The sequence below is a fragment of the Dendrobates tinctorius genome, unplaced genomic scaffold, assembly GCF_039654945.1.
Source record: "Dendrobates tinctorius isolate UK_male_01 unplaced genomic scaffold, ASM3965494v1 ptg000165l, whole genome shotgun sequence".
Lineage (NCBI taxonomy): Eukaryota > Metazoa > Chordata > Amphibia > Anura > Dendrobatidae > Dendrobates > Dendrobates tinctorius.
In genome coordinates this window covers 19,226,956-19,247,134 of record NW_027361832.1, presented here as the reverse complement: position 1 = coordinate 19,247,134, position 20,179 = coordinate 19,226,956, and the positions used below count along the sequence as shown (strand labels likewise).

The 20,179-nt window shown below is 46.5% G+C and overlaps 2 long non-coding RNA genes across 2 annotated transcripts in view; one reads left to right on the top strand and one right to left on the bottom strand.

Moving 5' to 3' along the window:
- LOC141053181 (uncharacterized) overlaps positions 1-13,565 on the bottom strand; it is a 175,475-nt gene extending 161,910 nt beyond the window's left edge. The window contains exon 1 of the long non-coding RNA XR_012220978.1: positions 12,766-13,565. This is a non-coding gene — a long non-coding RNA (uncharacterized lncRNA). The remainder of the gene's footprint in view (positions 1-12,765) is intronic.
- Positions 1-20,179, top strand: part of LOC141053182 (uncharacterized) — a 139,302-nt gene that overhangs the window by 87,913 nt on the left and 31,210 nt on the right. The gene's annotated exons all lie outside the window — the stretch shown is intronic.

Sequence of the window (20,179 nt, the reverse complement as noted above, 5' to 3'; positions counted from 1 at the left end):
GGGAGGAGGATGCATCTCGTGGGGGAAGTGAAAATGTTGGCGTGGCAAGGTCTGGTACAGGGTTTGTGCGTGACTGGAGGGATGTGGATTTGCCAGAAAGTGCTCCTCCACCCAGCACTCGCAGTGCATCATTGACACCGGGAACATTGGCCCACATGTCAGATTATGCCTTGCGGATCCTAAAAAGGGACCCCCGCATTGCCAAAATGATGAACGATGACGACTACTGGTTGGCCAGCATCCTGGATCCACGCTATAAAGGCAAATTACAAAACATCATGCCACAGGAGAACCTTGACCTAATATTGGCTAATAAACAAGCAACTCTGGTAAATCGGTTGCTTGAGGCATTCCCAGCACACAGCAGCGGTGATGGTTCTCACACGAGCCGTACGGGCCGGGGTCAGCTTGGCAGAGGTGTTCGTGGTGCACACAGCAGAAGTGGCGTTGGAGACAGGGGTTTCATGACAATGTTGTGGAAAGATTTTTCAAATACCGCTCACACAACAGGTAATACTGCATCGATGGAAAGTGACAGGAGACAGCAGTTGTCAACTATGGTTACAAACTACTTTTCCTCCCATATCGATGTTCTCCCACACAGGTCATTCCCCTTTGACTATTGGGCCGCTAAACTGGACACCTGGCCTGAATTGGCACAATATGCCTTACAGGAGCTCGCTTGCCCAGCTGCAAGTGTGCTATCGGAAAGAGTCTTCAGTGCAGCTGGATCAATCCTGACAGAAAAAAGGACCCGTCTGTCAACCCAAAATGTGGATGATCTAACCTTCATTAAAATGAACCACGCATGGGTTTCCAAGGATTTTGTCCCACCTTCCCCTGATGACACATAGGGTGACAGAAAAATGGCTTGCTTTGGTCCACCTCTTCCTGGTACTTCACCTATTTCGCCTTTTGCATCAGCTGAATGTCCAACATCAACATATGCCACTTTCTAAAACTCCCTAACTGTGCTGCCTCCCCCCCCATGGCCGGGGTCACCACCTACCGCACGACACCGTGCGAGTGCCGTTGCCCTGGACAGGTGGGTAGGCAGACTCTTGGGCGCGGGCACTGGCACAGGGTCCCTCATAGTGCAATCAAGTGTCTCTGACGGTGGTGGTGCACACCCGCCGTCAGACACACCGCTGTACTATGAGGGGCCCAGTGCCAGTACCGACGCCCACGAGTGAGCCCCCCTTGCTTGGGCAGGGCCCCAGCATTTGCAATCTTTACCTCTCCCTGCTCCTCCGCTGTGTAATCTGGGCCGTCAAATCCATACTGTGCCTGACACCGTCTGAGCCTGCCTCCTGAGACATATATTTTGAATGTGTACGCTATCCATACATGTTATCCAGGGATACGGTACCCTTTCTAACCTTTGTGCAATCACGTGCAATCCATACTGTGCCTGACACCGTCTGAGCCTGCCTCCTGAGACATATATTTTGAATGTGTACGCTATCCATACATGTTATCCGGGGATACGGTACCCTTTCTAACCTTTGTGCAATCACGTGCAATCCATACTGTGCCTGACACCGTCTGAGCCTGCCTCCTGAGACATATATTTTGAATGTGTACGCTATCCATACATGTTATCCAGGGATACGGTACCCTTTCTAACCTTTGTGCAATCCATACTGGGCGTGAGAACGGCTGGCGAGCTGTTAGGCAAGCTACAGCACCTGTCCAGACAAGTACAGGGATTCCCTAGCGAGGAGACTTATTTGATTGTTTTCAATGTTGGGACAGCAATTTTTGGGGAGCACTATACTCTGGAGAATGATAGATGGGGCCCACCATACACTGGAACATTCCAAAGGTGGACATCAGACACTGGAGCAGCATTTACAGGGCCCATTATACACTAGAGCATTAGAAATGGGGCCCATTATGTTTGGAGCATTATTTGGGCCCATAAGACAGTGGAGCTTCATCCATGGGGACCAACATATACTGTAGCATTATGTGGAGCTCATCATATACTGTTTCAAACATTATATGGGACCAATGATTCTGTATGGAGAAATAGATGGGCCTCGTCATGAGATGTAAAAAGTGAGGTATTTTTCATTGTACTATACCGCTATTTATCTGCCGTATCGGAGCATGATGAGTTGTGGTATGTGTTAAAGGGGCGCTCTTTCTCGCAGGGCACATGAAAACCTGCAGCCAGCCCTCCCCCCCCCCCCCCTACTACTTTAGCCAAATAACCCCCATTTTTCAGTGCGTAACTTGTATTATGAAGTTAATTAAGGTTGACAAGCTTAAGTAAGAAGAATTGATGCTTTTGGCATTCAAATGGGCACTGTAGGTATGTTTGCTGTCCTCCTCTCACTGCCGACTTTTATTCCACATTTGACTTACATTGGGTTTCGTGTTTCGGGACGACTACGACTTTTCCCTATAATCGGACGATCTTGCTCGACCCGACTTTTGGAAAAGTCGGGTTTCACGAAACGAAACGCGACCCTAAAAAACCAAAAGTCGCTCAACTCTAGTAAAAAGATCTAATGTTAAAAATAATTCAAAAAAATAAAAAATCGTGTTATATTCACCTTCCGATGTCCCTCGCAGTGTCCCCAGGCCTCCGCGATGCTCCGGCAGTTCCCAGTGATGCATTGCAGCAATGACCTTTGATGACGTCACGGTCTCGTGAGACCGCTACAGTATCGGTAGACAACGACATCAGCAAAGGTCATTAACGCAATGCATTACTGGGAACGGGACCTGCCGCGTGTATCGCTGAAGCCTGGGGACGGTGAGCGGGACATCGGAAGGTGAATATAACTCGACTTTTTAATTTTAATTCTATTTTTTATAGGGATATGGTACCCACAGCCCGGAGGACAGTCTCCTTTCCTCCAGACCGTGGGTACCATCTGCAAATGTTCTGCTTACTTTTCGCATGATGGGCACAGCCACATGTGGAAAGTAAGCAGAACAATGCATTCCTATGTGGGCGGAATTGCCGCGATTTGGCAAAATAATGAGCATGCAGCGGATTTTTCCCCAATGTGATTCCGCCGCGGGAAAATCCGCAGCATTAGCACAGCACTGCGGAATCCCATAGGATTGCATGGGATGCTGTTTTTTTGCGTTTTCGCGGCAAAATCTCGCGTTAAAAACCGCTGTGAAAACACCGCGACGTGTGAATGCAGCCTTACACTGTGTTACGAAGGTTTTGTCCCTCCGACAATTTTGAGTGTTCCTGATAGATTTTTTCATGCTGATTTCAGAAATGACTTCAAATTTTTCCTATCACGTAAGGTTTTTGAGAAATGATATGAAACATTATAATATTCTGTTATAATTCTAAAAACTGCCCATCTATGTACAAGAATATACCTAATATAATACTACCTCATGTACAAGAATATAACTACTATAATAATGCTCCTATGTACAAAAATATAACTACTATAACACTGCTCCTATGTGCAAGAATCTAACTACTATAATACTGCCCCTATGTACAAGAATACAACTACTATAATACTGCTCCAATATACAAGAATCTAACTACTATAATACTGCCCCTATGTACAAGAATATAACTACTATAATACTGCTCCTATGTGCAAGAATCTAACTACTATAATATTGCCCCTATGTACAAGAATACAACTACTATAATACTGCCTCCTATGTACAAGAATACAACTACTATAATACTGCCTCCTATGTACAAGAATACAACTACTATAATACTGCCTCCTATGTACAAGAATATAACTACTATAATACTGCTCCTATGTACAAATATACAGCTAATATAATACTGTCCACTATGTACAAGAATATGACTACCATAATACTCTCCTATATGTACAAGAATATAACTAGATTAAAAACACACATGTGACATGCACAATGTGAACAAGTCTGTTGGACCATGTTCACACCACCCTGACTGAAACACAAACAAAAAGCACAGAATGACAAATGTACAAAAATACCTTGCAATAAGACATATAACAGTAATCAGCAAGTGCTGATAAAAGGTAATAACAAACGCAGGGTATTTAGTGGATACGTTTTTTTGCAAAAAAATGTATGCCAAGCTGCTTCACCAACGTCAAGGTAACCCGTATTGAAGCAGTCCCTATCTGATGTATTTAAAACCTGAACATATGAACAGTGTCTAAATGAGCAGGATTAAGACAGGCGCTTTCTGGTATGGGCACGTGGTGCAAGACAGCTCCTTATGTGCATGTCACACAAGAGAGGGGTGGGGGTCTCTCAAATCTACCATTGTATTGCCCTATATGTACAAGAATATAATTACAATAATACTGCTCCTATATGAACAAGAACATAACTACTATAAAACTGTCACATAAGTTCAAGAATATAACTCCTATATTATTGCCTCCTATGTACAAGAATATAATTCTTATAATACTGCACCTAAGTATAAGAATATAGCTACTATCATTATACCGCCTCCTATGTACAAGTATATAACTAGTGTAATACTGCACCCTATATACAAGAATATAACAATTATAATACTACTTCCTATGTAGAATAACATAACTATTATAATACTGTCCTCATGTACTATAACTAATATAATACTGCTCCTATGAAGAATAAAATAGCTACTATAATACTGCCCATAAGTACAAAAATATAACTCCTCTAATTCTGCCTCCTGTATGTGAGAATATAACTACCATAATACCGCCTCCAATTTGCAATAATATAGCTACTATAATACTGACCCTATGTGCAATAATAAAACTACTATAAATGAGTAAAATAAAAAAATATACTATAACACTGACCATATATACAAGAATATACCGTAACTACTATAATATGGCCTCCATGTACAATAGTATAACTATGATAAATCTGCCCCTATGTACAAGAATATAACTTCTATAATACCGTCTACAATGTACAAGAATATAACCACTATAATACTGACCAAATGTTCAAAAATATAACTACTATAATACTGCTCCCTATATACAGGAATATAACTACTATAATACTGCCCCTATGTACAAGAATATAACTACGAAAATACTGCCTCTATGTGCAGGAATATAACTATTATAACACTGCCCCTATGTACAAGAATATAACTACTATAATACTTCTCATATGTGCAGGAATATAACTATTATAACACTGCCACTATGTACATGAATATAGCTGCTATAAGTCCGCTCCTAAGCGAAAGAATAAAACGACTATAATACTGCCTCCTATGTTCAAGAATATAACTTATAGAAGTTATATTCTTGAACATACGAGGCAGTATTATAGTCGTTTTATTCTATGATTTTGACATCATTAATTTACACTTTATTTCGTGAAATAAGTGATATCATAGAAAAACAGAACTTAACATTTAGTTTAGAAACTTTTAGAAACCTTTGCTTACAATTATAGAGGTCAGACGTTTCCTGTAGTTCTTGACCTACTCCTCCATACAGATCTTCTCCAGATCTCTCAGGTTTCGGGGCTGTCATTGAGCAAATTGGAGTTTCAGCTCCTTCCAAAGATTGTCTATTGGGTTCAGGTCTGAATTACGGCTAAGCCACTCCAGGACCTTGAAATGCTTCTTACAGAGCCACTCCGAATAATGGATCCCATGTGGCGCTCCATGCAGAATAATGGACCTAATATAATGACTAGAGTTGAGCGAAACGGGTCTAAAAAATTCAAAAGTCGCCGACTTTTGGCAAAGTCGGGTTTCATGAAACGAAACCCGACCCTAGGATGAGGTCGGCCACGAGGTCGGCGACTTACGCGCCAAAGTCGCATTTCAAAAGTTTGTTTTGCGCTCTTTTTCAGCCAATCAGGATCCACGGACACTGTGGGCAACGTGATGACATAGGCACGGGTCACCACCATCTTTCAGAAGGGCATGCAAGTGATTGGCTTGCTTTGGTGGGCGTCACAGGGGGTATAAAAGGGCGTGCACGCCGACCGCCATCTTACTTCTGCCGATCTTAGTATAGGGAGAGGTTGCTGCTGATTCTGTAGGGAGAGCGTTAGGCAGGGAAGAAGACAAAAAAACTGCTTCTGCTGCTAGCGATTTGGCCTGCACAACACACCAGTCACTGTGTGTGCAGTGCAAGGGGAGGCTATATAGTGGTGTTGGTTGTTGGGCTGCCTTCTAAGGCTTCCTGACATTCCTGCATTGCTGTTTACCCACTGCTCCGCAAACTGCTTTTTTAAAAGCAATCCAATCTCCCTTATCCTCTAGTCACTTTTGTCACAGCTGTGCCATTGAGCCTGTCACATAGCGCTCAGATATTCATTGGGCCTCACACAATCCAAAAGTGACCAGTGTCCAAAAGTGTGTGCAGAGATTCAAAATCTCCCTTATCCTCTAGTCACTTTGGTCACAGCTGTGCCATCGAGCCTGTCACATAGCGCTCAGATATCAGTGGGCCTCACACAATCCAAAAGTGTCCATCCAGTGTCCAAAAGTGTGTGCAGAGATTCAAAATCTCCCTTATCCTCTAGTCACTTTGGTCACAGCTGTGCCATCGAGCCTGTCACATAGCGCTCAGATATCAGTGGGCCTCACACAATCCAAAAGTGTCCAGTGTCCACAAGTGTCTGCAGAAATTCAAAATCTCCCCTGTCCTATAGACACCTTGTACCTTGTTTTACATTACTATATAGTTTGTTGGATTTTGTCTACATATCTACCAAAAATGAGGAAGGCTGGTGGAAGAGGCCGTGGAATTGGGCGGGGGTTGGCAGCTGGTAATGATGGTGTTGGTGGTGGATCTGATGGTAGTGGCAAGAGCAAAATAGGACCGAATGCAGGAGGTGCTGACCCTGCGTCATCGTCTGGCTACATAAGGCCTCGAACGCTTAGTTTTCTAGGAGTTGGCAAACCGCTTTTAAAGCCAGAGCATCAGGAAAAAGTTTTGTCTTACATTGCTGACTCAGCCTCCAGCTCTATCGCCTCCTCTTCTTCAGTTGTAAAAACTAAAAGTACTGAGTCGTCATTGGAGGCTCATGTTCATGAACCACACCTTTCCTTGTGTCCTTCACCCCAACCAAGATTGAAGGATGACGCAGGCCATACTACTGATTACTCCATGGAGCTGTTTTCACATACCATGCCTGGATTATCAAGTGAAATAGTGAATTACCCAGGCCAAGATGAATCTGACATGGAGTGCACTGATGCACAGCCGCTGATGGATGATTCTGCTGGTACATTCACTCAGAGCACTACATTGTCCTCGCAGTGTACAGAGCCAGATTCTGACCCTGATGAGACTCAGGTGCCCCTTCCCGCACACTATACCACCATACACGGTGACACAGAGGAAGTTGCACATGACATTGAAGAGGAGGTGATGGATGACCCAGTTGTTGACCCAGATTGGCATCCATTGGGGGAAGAGGGTGCTGCTTCCAATAGCTCAGATGAGGAGCATCCACAGCAGACATCGACATCGCAACAGCTGTTATCTGGCAGGCCCGGAGCACTCCAAAGACAGGTTCCAAACATCAAAAGAGTTGCTGGACAGCTTGTCCAGAGGGTCAAAAGATCACAGCGTGCTAGGCCGCAAAATGTCTGCCAAAGTAGGAAGAGTGCAGTGTGGCACTTTTTTGAACAAAATCCTCATGATCAGGCCAAGGTTATCTGTAAGAAGTGCGCAAAGACCTTTAGCCGAGGGAAAAATCTGAAAAATTTGAATACCAGTTGCATGCTTAGACATTTAACCAGCATGCACTTGCAAGCGTGGACACAACACCAAACCTCAAGTGCCACATGTGCAACTGATCACAACAAAGGTAGTCAGCAACGCTACATTGTTTCCCCCACTGTAAGCCCACCGGTTAGCACAGCAGCAAATGTTGAGGTGTCGTTGCAAGACCACAGCAGTCAGGGAATCCCACTGTTATATCAACGAAAGACTGATTCTAGGCCATCAGAAAGAACACCAACTCCATCACCATCATCAACCCTCTCTCAGTCCGCCCTGTCCACCGCTACTTCCACCATATGCAGCTCTCTAGTCCAGCTCACCCTCCCAGACACTATGAGTAGGTCAAGAAAGTACTCAGTCTCTCATCCGCGTACACTGGGTTTGAACGCCCACATTGCCAAACTAATCTCGTTTGAGATGATGCCCTTTCGGTTGGTGGAAAGCACAGCTTTCCGCGAACTCATGGCCTATGCAGTACCACGCTATGACCTACCCAGTCACCACTTCTTCTCTCGCAAAGCCATCCCAGCCCTCCACCATCATGTGAAAGACCGCATTGTCCATGCACTCAAGCAGTCAGTGAGCGGAAAGGTGCACCTCACAACCGATGCATGGTCCAGTCGGCATGGCCAGGGCCGTTACGTGTCCATCACTGCCCACTGGGTTAATGTGGTGGATGCAGGGTCCACAGGGGACAGTGGTGGTGGGACAGTGCTGCCTAGCCCACGGTATAGGAAACAGTTGGCTGTAGGCGTTCGACCCTCCTCCTCCTCCTCCTCCTCCTCCTCCTCCTCCAGAAGCGAAAGCTCGTCCACAGAGCGCAGTCGTACGAGCACTCCATCTGCAGCTGCCACTGTTGCACACGATGTGTCCCCCTATCGAGCAGCTAGTGGAAAGCGTCAGCAGGCTGTGTTGCAGATGATGTGTTTGGGCGACAGACACACCGCCGAGGTGCTGGCCGAGTACTTGAAGCGACAAACTGAGTCATGGCTGGGCAGTGTACATCTTGAGGCAGGCAAGGTAGTTAGTGATAACGGCCGTAATTTTGTGGCAGCCATAGCCCTTTCAAAACTCAGCCACATACCTTGCTTGGCTCACACCTTGAACCTGGTGGTGCAGTGCTTCCTCAAAAATTATCCGGAGTTAACAGCCCTGCTCCAGAAGGTGCGAAGACTGTGCGCGCACATCCGCCGGTCACCTGTACACTCCGTTCGTATGCAGAAGCTGCAGCGATTGCTCCACCTTCCCAACCACCGCCTCATTATCGACATTGCAACAAGGTGGAACTCCACCCTGCACATGGTGGAGCGGCTGTGCGAGCAGAGGCAGGCCATAATGCATTTGTGGGAGGATACACGGCCAGGCACTTTGAGAGCAGACATGGAGTTGACAGGTGTGCAGTGGTCGAAGCTGAAAGACCTTTGTAAAGTCCTTCAGTGTTTTGAGGAATGCACACGGCTGGTAAGCGCAGACGACGCCATCCTAAGCATGAGCATCCCACTTATGCGTCTGCTCATGCAAACTTTGACGCACCTTAAGGAGCAGGCGTCTGCAGCCAATGTTGATGAGGAGGAAGAGGAGGAGGGAATCCTTGATGACATTCAGCCATTGTCTGCTCAGGGACCTCTCCTGGACGAGGTGGAGGAAGAAGAGGAGGAGGATGATGATGGGGATGATTACTTAGGGGAGGAGGATGCATCTCGTGGGGCAAGTGAAAATGTTGGCGTGGCAAGGTCTGGTACAGGGTTTGTGCGTGACTGGAGGGATGTGGATTTGCCAGAAAGTGCTCTTCCACCCAGCACTCGCAGTGCATCATTGACACCGGGAACATTGGCCCACATGTCAGATTATGCCTTGCGGATCCTAAAAAGGGACCCCCGCATTGCCAAAATGATGAACGATGACGACTACTGGTTGGCCAGCATCCTGGATCCACGCTATAAAGGCAAATTACAAAACATCATGCCACAGGAGAACCTTGACCTAATATTGGCTAATAAACAAGCAACTCTGGTAAATCGGTTGCTTGAGGCATTCCCAGCACACAGCAGCGGTGATGGTTCTCACACGAGCCGTACGGGCCGGGGGCAGCTTGGCAGAGGTGTTCGTGGTGCACACAGCAGAAGTGGCGTTGGAGACAGGGGTTTCATGACAATGTTGTGGACTGATTTTTCAGATACCGCTCACACAACAGGTAATACTGCATCGATGGAAAGTGACAGGAGACAGCAGTTGTCAACTATGGTTACAAACTACTTTTCCTCCCATATCGATGTTCTCCCACACAGGTCATTCCCCTTTGACTATTGGGCCGCTAAACTGGACACCTGGCCTGAATTGGCCCAATATGCCTTACAGGAGCTCGCTTGCCCAGCTGCAAGTGTGCTATCGGAAAGAGTCTTCAGTGCAGCTGGATCAATCCTGACAGAAAAAAGGACCCGTCTGTCAACCCAAAATGTGGATGATCTAACCTTCATTAAAATGAACCACGCATGGGTTTCCAAGGATTTTGTCCCACCTTCCCCTGATGACACATAGGGTGACAGAAAAATGGCTTGCTTTGGTCCACCTCTTCCTGGTACTTCACCTATTTCGCCTTTTGCATCAGCTGAATGTCCAACATCAACATATGCCACTTTCTAAAACTCCCTAACTGTGCTGCCTCCCCCCCCCATGGCCGGGGTCACCACCTAGCGCACGACACCGTGCGCGTGCCATTGCCCTGGACAGGTGGGTAGGCCGACTCTTGGGCGCGGGCACTGGCACAGGGTCCCTCATAGTGCAATCAAGTGTCTCTGACGGTGGTGGTGCACACCCGCCGTCAGACACACCGCTGTACTATGAGGGGCCCAGTGCCAGTACCGACGCCCACGAGTGGGCCCCCCTTGCTTGGGCAGGGCCCCAGCATTTGCAATCTTTACCTCTCCCTGCTCCTCCGCTGTGTAATCTGGGCCGTCAAATCCATACTGTGCCTGACACCGTCTGAGCCTGCCTCCTGATGTATAGACATATATTTTGAATGTGTACGCTATCCATACATGTTATCTGGGGATACGGTACCCTTTCTAACCTTTGTGCAATCACGTGCAATCCATACTGGGCCTAACACCATCTGAGCCTGCCTCCTGAGACATATATTTTGAATGTGTACGCTATCCATACATGTTATCTGGGGATACGGTACCCTTTCTAACCTTTGTGCAATCCATACTGGGCCTAACACCATCTGAGCCTGCCTCCTGAGACATATATTTTGAATGTGTACGCTATCCATACATGTTATCTGGGGATACGGTACCCTTTCTAACCTTTGTGCAATCACGTGCAATCCATACTGGGCCTAACACCGTCTGAGCCTGCCTCCTGAGACATATATTTTGAATGTGTACGCTATCCATACATGTTATCTGGGGATACGGTACCCTTTCTAACCTTTGTGCAATCCATACTGGGCCTAACACCGTCTGAGCCTGCCTCCTGAGACATATATTTTGAATGTGTACGCTATCCATACATGTTATCCGGGGATACGGTACCCTTTCTAACCTTTGTGCAATCCATACTGGGCCTAACACCGTCTGAGAATGATAGATGGGGCCCACCATACACTGGAACATTCCAAAGGTGGACATCAGACACTGGAGCAACATTTACAGGGCCCATTATACACTAGAGCATTAGAAATGGGGCCCATTATGTTTGGAGCATTATTTGGGCCCATAAGACAGTAGAGCTTCATCCATGGGGACCAACATATACTGTAGCATTATGTGGAGCTCATCATATACTGTTTCAAACATTATATGGGACCAATGATTCTGTATGGAGAAATAGATGGGCCTCGTCATGAGATGTAAAAAGTGAGGTATTTTTCATTGTACTATACCGCTATTTCTCTGCCGTATCGGAGCATGATGAGTTGTGGTATGTGTTAAAGGGGCGCTCTTTCGCCCAGGGCACATGAAAACCTGGAGCCAGCCCTCCCCCCCACAGTCTGTAGCCAAATAACCCCCATTTTTCAGTGCGTAACTTGTATTATGAAGTTAATTAAGGTTGACAAGCTTAAGTAAGAAGAATTGATGCTTTTGGCATTCAAATGGGCACTGTTGGTGTGTTTCCTGTCCTCCTCTCACTGCCGACTTTTATTCCCCAATGACTTACATTGGGTTTCGTGTTTCGGGACGACCCCGACTTTTCCCTATAATCGGACGATCTTGCTCGACCCGACTTTTGGAAAAGTCGGGTTTCACGAAACGAAACGCGACCCTAAAAAACCAAAAGTCGCTCAACTCTAATAATGACCATAATGTAGACTATAAACTGTTGTTTCTTAAAAACCTTACGTGATACAGACTTTGGAGCACATATTCGTGTTCAGCATATCAAAATCTATAAGATACAATAAAATTTTCTCAGGGGACAGGAACTTCCCTGAAATTTGTAGCGCAGTGTTATAATTTCCCTTTAAAGCACCATTTATTCCACAGGGTTGAACATTTATTGTTTATATATAACATTTATCGCCATATTAATGGTACTGGAACTTGGTGCTGTCCTTAGCAGAACCTACCAGAAGCCATCCAAGGCAGCCGGGCGTGTGAGCCAAAAAGAAGAATCAAATGAAATCTGAATCTATTTTTGGCACTAAGTGAATCATACTTTCCCTTAAATGTTACAGGGCCGTCAGCCGAAAACGCCAGTGACACCGATGTCTTCTCGCTGCTGTTTACTGAGGCCTGACATCTTTAATGCAACATCCGAGCTGTCCAACCATGAGTCACATCAACACATTCATATGGTTCTACTAAGTTATTGCATTTCTCCAGTAGCTCTTGATAAAACGTTTGTAATAAAAGTAGTAATAATTTAAATATCGAAAGAAAGAGAAAGGAAGAAAGAGAAAGATTAAATAGCAGTGCAAAGTGTTGTGACTCACATACATGGATAGGTCATATTCCTGCAGCATATAAAAATAAAACATTGCAATGTTGCTCCGGTCCAGAGGTGTTGTAACAACCCTGCTGGCATCACTTCATGGCCTCCCATCCCCCGCACACCAACTTACTTTCTGCTTCAAGCCATGCTGTGAAATCTGTCTGTTGCCAGCCCTGAGCTCCATGTGCTATGCCTCTTGTTCTCCTGCTTGCTCTCCATGTTTCCTGACTGTGTGTATAGGGGGGCAGCGCCTGAACTCTCTGGTCAGGGACAGATTACCCAGGTGCACCCAGACTGCATAAGAACCAATCACCTGGAGCCCTTGACTATTTAGTTTCGCCACTCCCACTGAAACATTGCCTGTGCAATGTCTATACTCAGTTAGTATCTTGCTGCTGAGCTAGCCAGGCCCTGTTCTGTGTGTCTCCTTCTCTGGAGGATTATTCTAGTCTTGCTTTGTACCCTGTCTGCCTGCCAGGAGGCTGAATATCCTGGCCCTTAAGTCTTGTTCCCTGTACCTTGTCTGTACTCTGTCCGCCTGCCAGGAGGCAGAATATCCTGGTCCTTGTGTCTTTGTCCCTGTGCCTCTGTCTGAACTCAGTCTTACCTCTGTCTGTCAGTCTCCTTATTTGTGGTTCCTTCCCTTCCGTATCTTTCCTTGTGTCCTCTTTATCTGTGCATCTGCACTCTCGCGGCTCTGCCTGCCCCGCACTCCTGCGGCTCTGCCTGCCCCGCACTCCTGCGGCTCTGCCTACCTGCACCTCCTGTGTGAACAGGCCCAAACCTGTTCCTTCATATTCCATTCCTTCCTGCCTATATCCATACTTGTACCTCTTGTGTGAACAGGTCCAGATCCTGTTCCAGCATACACCACTCCCTCCTGCCTACACCTGCTGTGTGAACAGGTCCCTACCTGCTCCTTGCCGTGCCCGCCTGTCCTGTGTCTCCAAGCCGTGCCCGCCTGTCCTGTGTCTCCAAGCCGTGCCCGCCTGTCCTGTGTCTCCATGCCGTGCCCATCGTGTCTACCTGCCTGCCTGTCTATAGCCTCTGTCAAGGTGTCCTGTTCCCGAGTGGGATCAGCAGCCACAGCCAGACACCACCCTGGAGTGGCACCCGGCAGCTACCTGCCGCACAAGCCTGACCTCACCATCAGAGGCTCCAGTGAAGACCAAGGAAGCTGCCGTAGTTACGCCCCTTCCAGGGTAGTCTGGTTTGTGGCACAGTGGGGCCACAACCCCCCGGCTCGCGCCATTCAGCCAAGGCGCGAGCGTGACAGTTTGCACAGGCCATGGTCCCCGCTGAGTCCCATGTCCTTCTGCTTGCAGAGCATGAGGAACTTTCTCTCTGCCAGTATGAGCATTTGGAAGAATTTGTTCCGCCCTGTGTGGTTCCGATTGTTGAGACTTCTGAACCCATCATTGTCTCCAATGCCATCTACAACCAGCTCCTGGCTTATGAGAGGATTGACCCTGAAGATCCTCCAAGGTTCTATGGAGATCCTAAGGAGTGCCAAGGGTTCCTGGAGCAGTGCCTGCGGTACATTGAGTGGAATTCAGCCTGTTTTCCCTCTGATTGGGTCAAAGTGGGATATATAATGTCTTACTTAGCAGGAGATGCTTTGATTTGGATCACTCCCCTCTGGGAAGCAGGGGATCCTATCATCTCGGACTTCGAGGCCTTCCGTAAAGCCTTTGAAGTACCCAGTCCAGCTACGTCTGCCAAGTCTTCCCTATCCAGATCTGAGAGGCACGCCAGACGGGCGAAACCAGTGAGGAAACCGCCTCGTCAGACCGCAACCGCCGTCCGAAACCCTCTAGTTCCTCCACCTGTTAAAGCAGCTACTCGAGTTGAACCCAAGAAGACTGTTAAGAGTGGGCTGGCAAAGCAGCAGCCTGAAACCAGTCGTAAGATGGGCATACAGTATTGCTGCGGTTGTGTGGAGCACCCGGACGCCTTCTGTCCGAAGGAGCGCAAGCTCCAAAACCTTGGGTCAGTGGGAGAGGCTGCCCTTGGTTAGAGTCCCTCCTCCTCACTAAGATCGGTGGCTGTTCGCGTGCCTTGTGGGAGCTTCGGCCCTGCAGATATGTTAAAGCTGCAAGCCAGACGGAGTCTGTGTAGGGTTCCTGTTCCACAGCTCCAGAATCCGGTGACGGTGTTTGGTGATGGTCATTCCCTACTTATGAACAGTCGAGTGTCGAAGGGACAACTACAGCTCCAAATCGGAGCATTGTATTTGGAGAAGTTTATTTTACACTTACTGACCAGTTTGCCCATCGGTCCTTCTGAGCCGGATACTCTACTGCCCGTTCCGGTCCGAAGACCCAGCGTGGTGCCGCACTTGGAGCTACCTAGTCTCCAAAGGTATCTAGTTCCAATGTTACAAGGTCAGGCTACAGTGTTACCTTCCCCATCTGTTCTGCTGGCTATTGGGTTATGGTGTGCTGATGTCACTAAAGAAAAGGAAGCAGTGGCGCCTTCTCCACACACCTCCTGTGACCAGTTCTCAGAAGTATCCCTGTTGCGTGAAAATTTTTCTTTAGGCCATGGGCAGAAGATGGATCCTGTACGGATGCCTTCAGATTCCATGTGGCAGGTGGACGAAGAAGTTGGAGCAGAAGCTCTTGTACGTCTGCTTTTTACCAACCCAGAGGAACAGGTCCAGTTCTCTTCTGATAACGGGCGAAGGATGGATCCAGTGTGGGTACCCTCAGCTTCTAGTTGGCCGGCTAATGAAGATACTAAGGAGGAGGTCCAATTTTCTTGGGATATCGGGCTGAAGTTGGACTCAGTAAAGGTCTCTTCTGTTTCCAGCTGGCCGGCTGAGGTAGGGGTCAAGTCTGAGGCTTCCAGGTCCCTGCTTTCTGCTACCCAGGAGGAAGAAATCCAAGTTCTTATACCCTCTGTGCTGGAAGATGACTCCATCAGGCACCAAGAAGCTTGGCACTCTGGGATTCCTGATGGCACACTTATTCCACCCTACCTGAAGGATGTCGTGTCAACCTGGACTGTGTGTGGTCCCATACTCCTTTTTCTGGTCATTCGGGCAGGCTTGAGGAAGAGGGGCTGTAAAGGGCGGGGTACTGTAACAACCCTGCTGGCATCACTTCATGGCCTCCCATCCCCCGCACACCAACTTACTTTCTGCTTCAAGCCATGCTGTGAAATCTGTCTGTTGCCAGCCCTGAGCTCCATGTGCTATGCCTCTTGTTCTCTGTCTGTCAGTCTCCTTATTTGTGGTTCCTTCCCTTCCGTATCTTTCCTTGTGTCCTCTTTATCTGTGCATCTGCACTCTCGCAGCTCTGTCTGCACGGCTCCCTAGCGCCTCTGCCTGCCCCGCACTCCTGCGCCTCTGCCTGCCCCGCACTCCTGCGCCTCTGCCTGCCTGCACCTCCTGTGTGAACAGGCCCAAACCTGTTCCTTCATATTCCATTCCTTCCTGCCTATATACTTGTACCTCCTGTGTGAACAGGTCCAGATCCTGTTCCAGCATACACCACTCCCTCCTGCCTACACCTGCTGTGTGAACAGGTCCCTACCTGCTCCTTCTCATACCACGCCAATCTGTCCTGTGTCTCCAAGCCGTGCCCGCCTGTCCTGTGTCTCCAAGCCGTGCCCGCCTGTCCTGTGTCTCCAAGCCGTGCCTGCCTGTCCTGTGTCTCCAAGCCGTGCCTGTCATGTCTACCTGCCTGCCTGTCTATAGCCTCTGTCAAGGTGTCCTGTTCCCGAGTGGGATCAGCAGCCACAGCCAGACACCACCCTGAAGTGGCACCCGGCAGCTACCTGCCGCACAAGCCTGACCTCACCATCAGAGGCTCCAGTGAAGACCAAGGAAGCTGCCGTAGTTACGCCCCTTCCAGGGTAGTCTGGTTTGTGGCACAGTGGGGCCACAACCCCCCGGCTCGCGCCATTCAGCCAAGGCGCGAGCGTGACAGGTGTAATTAGTGGTGCCAGGGCCCCACGGCAGACTTTTGAATGGGCGCCCGTTAAAATCCCATGTATCATCCCATCCTGTCACTAGCTAGTGCAGCACAGATCAGGAAAGGCATACACTGTAATGTATTTTTGGACTATAGGATCAACCTCACTATATGAAGCCCCCAAGGTTTAGATATCATAAAATAGAAAAACATGTTATATTTTAAGCTATTAAATCTTTGCTCGTAACAAAAATAAATGTAGGGAGCAGTCAACATCGCAAATTTTGGGGCTCTAACAATCGGAAAGTAATAGTTGACAGTAAGCCATTGTTAGGATGGAGTCGCAAGAAAATATAACACAGCACAGTAGATGTACACACTCGCTGCTGCCCAATCTGTATATGTACACGTACAGTGGCAACCAAAAGTTTTTTGTTTTTTTTAAATTATGGTTGTTGTGATGCCATTTTCCTGGTGATTTTAGTAAACCGGAAGCAAATAGTTGTCAACTATAAGGATGAAAACTGTGTTTGACATTGTTTAGGCTGGTTTCACACTTGTGGTTTTTTTCGCGGTATTTTAGCGCTAAAAAACGCATGCGTTTTTTTTCCCTATACTTTGCATGGGATGCGCTTATGTGCGCATACACATGCGTTTGTATGCGTTTTTCCACGCATGCGTTTTTTTGCGGTATGCGCTCGGGCGCACAAAATGCATCCTGTTGCATTTTTTGGGCGTCCGACTTGCCTCAAAAAAATGCATGCGCACGCAATGCGTTTTTTTTACAGCAAGACACCCATTATAAGTCTATGGGTGCGCATATGTGCGCATTGGCATGCTTATGTATGCGGGTTTTTTTTTTACCATTAGTTGGACAATGGAATTTAGGGGTTTGGGTTAGAGTTAGGGTTAGTTAAGGGGGTTTAGGGCTAGGGTTAGGTTAGCTAGGGTTTAGGGTTAGGGTTAGTATGGTTTGGTTAAGGGTTAGGGTTAGGGTCAGGGTCAGGGTTAGTATGGTTTGGTTAAGGGTTAGGGTTAGGGTCAGGGTCAGGGTTAGGGTTAGGGTTAGTAAAGTCATGGTTTGGGTTAGTGTGAGGGGCCACCTAATGTTGGAAAAAAACGCAAACGCGGTAAAAACGCATACAAACGCATAAAAGCTGCGTTTTTTTCATGCATGCTCATAAAAATGCTTGAAAAAAACGCAGCATTTGTATGCGTTTTTTCAATGCGTTTTTTTTGCGAGAAAAACGCGCTGCAAAAAAAAGCAAGTTTGAAATTAGCCTAAATCCCTTTGTGTTAGTTTTCAACATTTGCTGGGCCAAATATTTCGTCTATTTTGTCATGAGTAGTCGAATTTTGCCTAAATGTTTTTGTTTGTTTGTGTGTTTTTTACTTAAAACATGGCATAGACAAAGTCAAATTGATCACCAGATGTCAGGAAGCTTATTATTCTGAGAGTGAAGTCAGGCAAAAGCCAAAAAGAGGAGCTATAGAATTCAACTGCTCTCAGAGTCAAGTGTTACGTGTAATAGAAAAAGAAGGTAATGGAACAGCTGACAAACTTAGAAGTGGACGGCCACGGAAACTGTCCTCTAAAGTTCATCACATTATTAAGAATAAGTCAGAATCTGATGTCCATAATAGGGCTGTACAGATTTCGCACAAAATAAGCGAAGATTATGGGTCAAAGTGAGTCACCAAACTGTGGGGCGACGGCTAAGAGCAGTAGGGTTGAATTCAAGAATTCCAGTCAAGAAGCCTTTCATCTCTGCATAGAACCAGAAGGTCCAACTTGAGTTTGCCAAAGAACATAGCCAATGAAAAGACACAGATTGGTCTAAAGTTTTGTGGTTGGATGAATACAAGTTCTGTTTAGTAGTGATGACAAGCACCATATATACCACCCAATTGGAAAATGTAACGATGTGAGGTACTAAACACCTACAGTGAAACATGGTGGTGGCAATGTCATGGTTTGGGGCTGCTTTTCTGCATCTACCATTGGACCTCTGCATAGAATTGATGGAAATATGAATGCTACCTTGTACAAGGATATACTGGAGAATGTAATTCTGCTACATGGTAAAACCAAAGTAGATGGGCTGGAAATTCCAGCAAGACAATGATCCTAACCACACATTAAATTTAGTCAAAAATTGGTTAGCAAAGAAAAATGTTTGCCTTGTGCAATGGCAAAGCCAGTCACCTGATGTAAACTTGATAAAGCACTTTGGGGATGAGTTAAGGTGATGAGTTGGGATCCGTACCCATAGCATCAAAGATGAATTGTTTGCAGATTTGCAAACGAAATGGAGCAAGATCCCTCAGGATGTCTTGAATACCCTAATGGCTTCCATGCCCTGTCGGTGTGGTGCAGTAATTAAAACCAGAGGTTATGCTACAAAATGCTGAGTAATGGCATTGTAAACAATGAGTTACTCTATGTTGTGAGCAATAAATAGTAGATGATAAACTTTTGGTAGTCAGTTTTCTTTAATTAAATGACCATACCTATATTCTAAAGCATTTTGGCTAAAATTAAGATTCTGCATGAAAAGAACTTCATTCACTTTCAATTCATCACCAGGAAAAAGGGATCACAGCAATCAGAAGTAATCACACTTTTAAGAAAAATGCTAAACTTTTGGTCACCTCTGTATAGCACTGCTGGTTATATCCACACATTCACATATCTCTATGGAACCTGTACACATACAGTTCTGTTGCATACACACCTACCTACCATTCACACAGCTCTGCTAGATACAGTGGAGAAAGTCAGCCACCAATTGTGCAAGATCTCCCCAAAAAATGAGAGAGGTCTGTAGTTGACATCATAGGTAGACCACAACTATGAGAGTCAAAATGAGAAAACAAATCCAGAAAATCACCTTGTCTGATTTGGCAAGATTTATTTTGCAAACTATGGTGGAAAATAAGAATTTGGTCATTAACAAAAGTTCATCTCAATATTTTGTTATATATCCTTTGTTGACAATGACAGAGGTCAAACGTTTTATGTAAGTCTTCACAAGGTTGGCACACACTGTTAGTGGTATGTTTCCCCATTCCTGCATGCAGATCTCCTCTAGAGCAGTGATGCTTTGGGCCTGTCGCTGGGCCACACAGACTTTCAAATCCCTCCAAACGTTTTGTATAGGGTTGAAAGCTGGAGACTGGCTAGGCCACGCCAGGACCTTTATATCCTTCTTACATAGCCACTCATTCATTGCCCTGGAGGTGTGCTTGAAATCATCATGCTGAAAGACCCATCCACGCTTCATCTTCGATTCCCTTGCTGATGGAAGGAGGTTTGCACTCAAAATCTCATGATACATGGCCCCACTCATTCTTTCATGTACACGGATCAGTCGCCCTGGTCCCTTTGGAGAGAAACCAGCCCCAAAGCATGATGTTGCCACCTCAATGCTTCACAGTAGGTATGGTGTTATTTGGATGCAACTCAGCATTCTGCCTTCTCCAAACATGACAAGTTTTGCTTCTACCATACAGTTCTACTTTGGTTTCATCAGACCATATGACATTTGCGCAATACTCTTCTGGATAATCAAAATGCTCTCTAGCAAACTTCAGACAGGCCCGGACATGTACTGGCGGAAGCAGGGG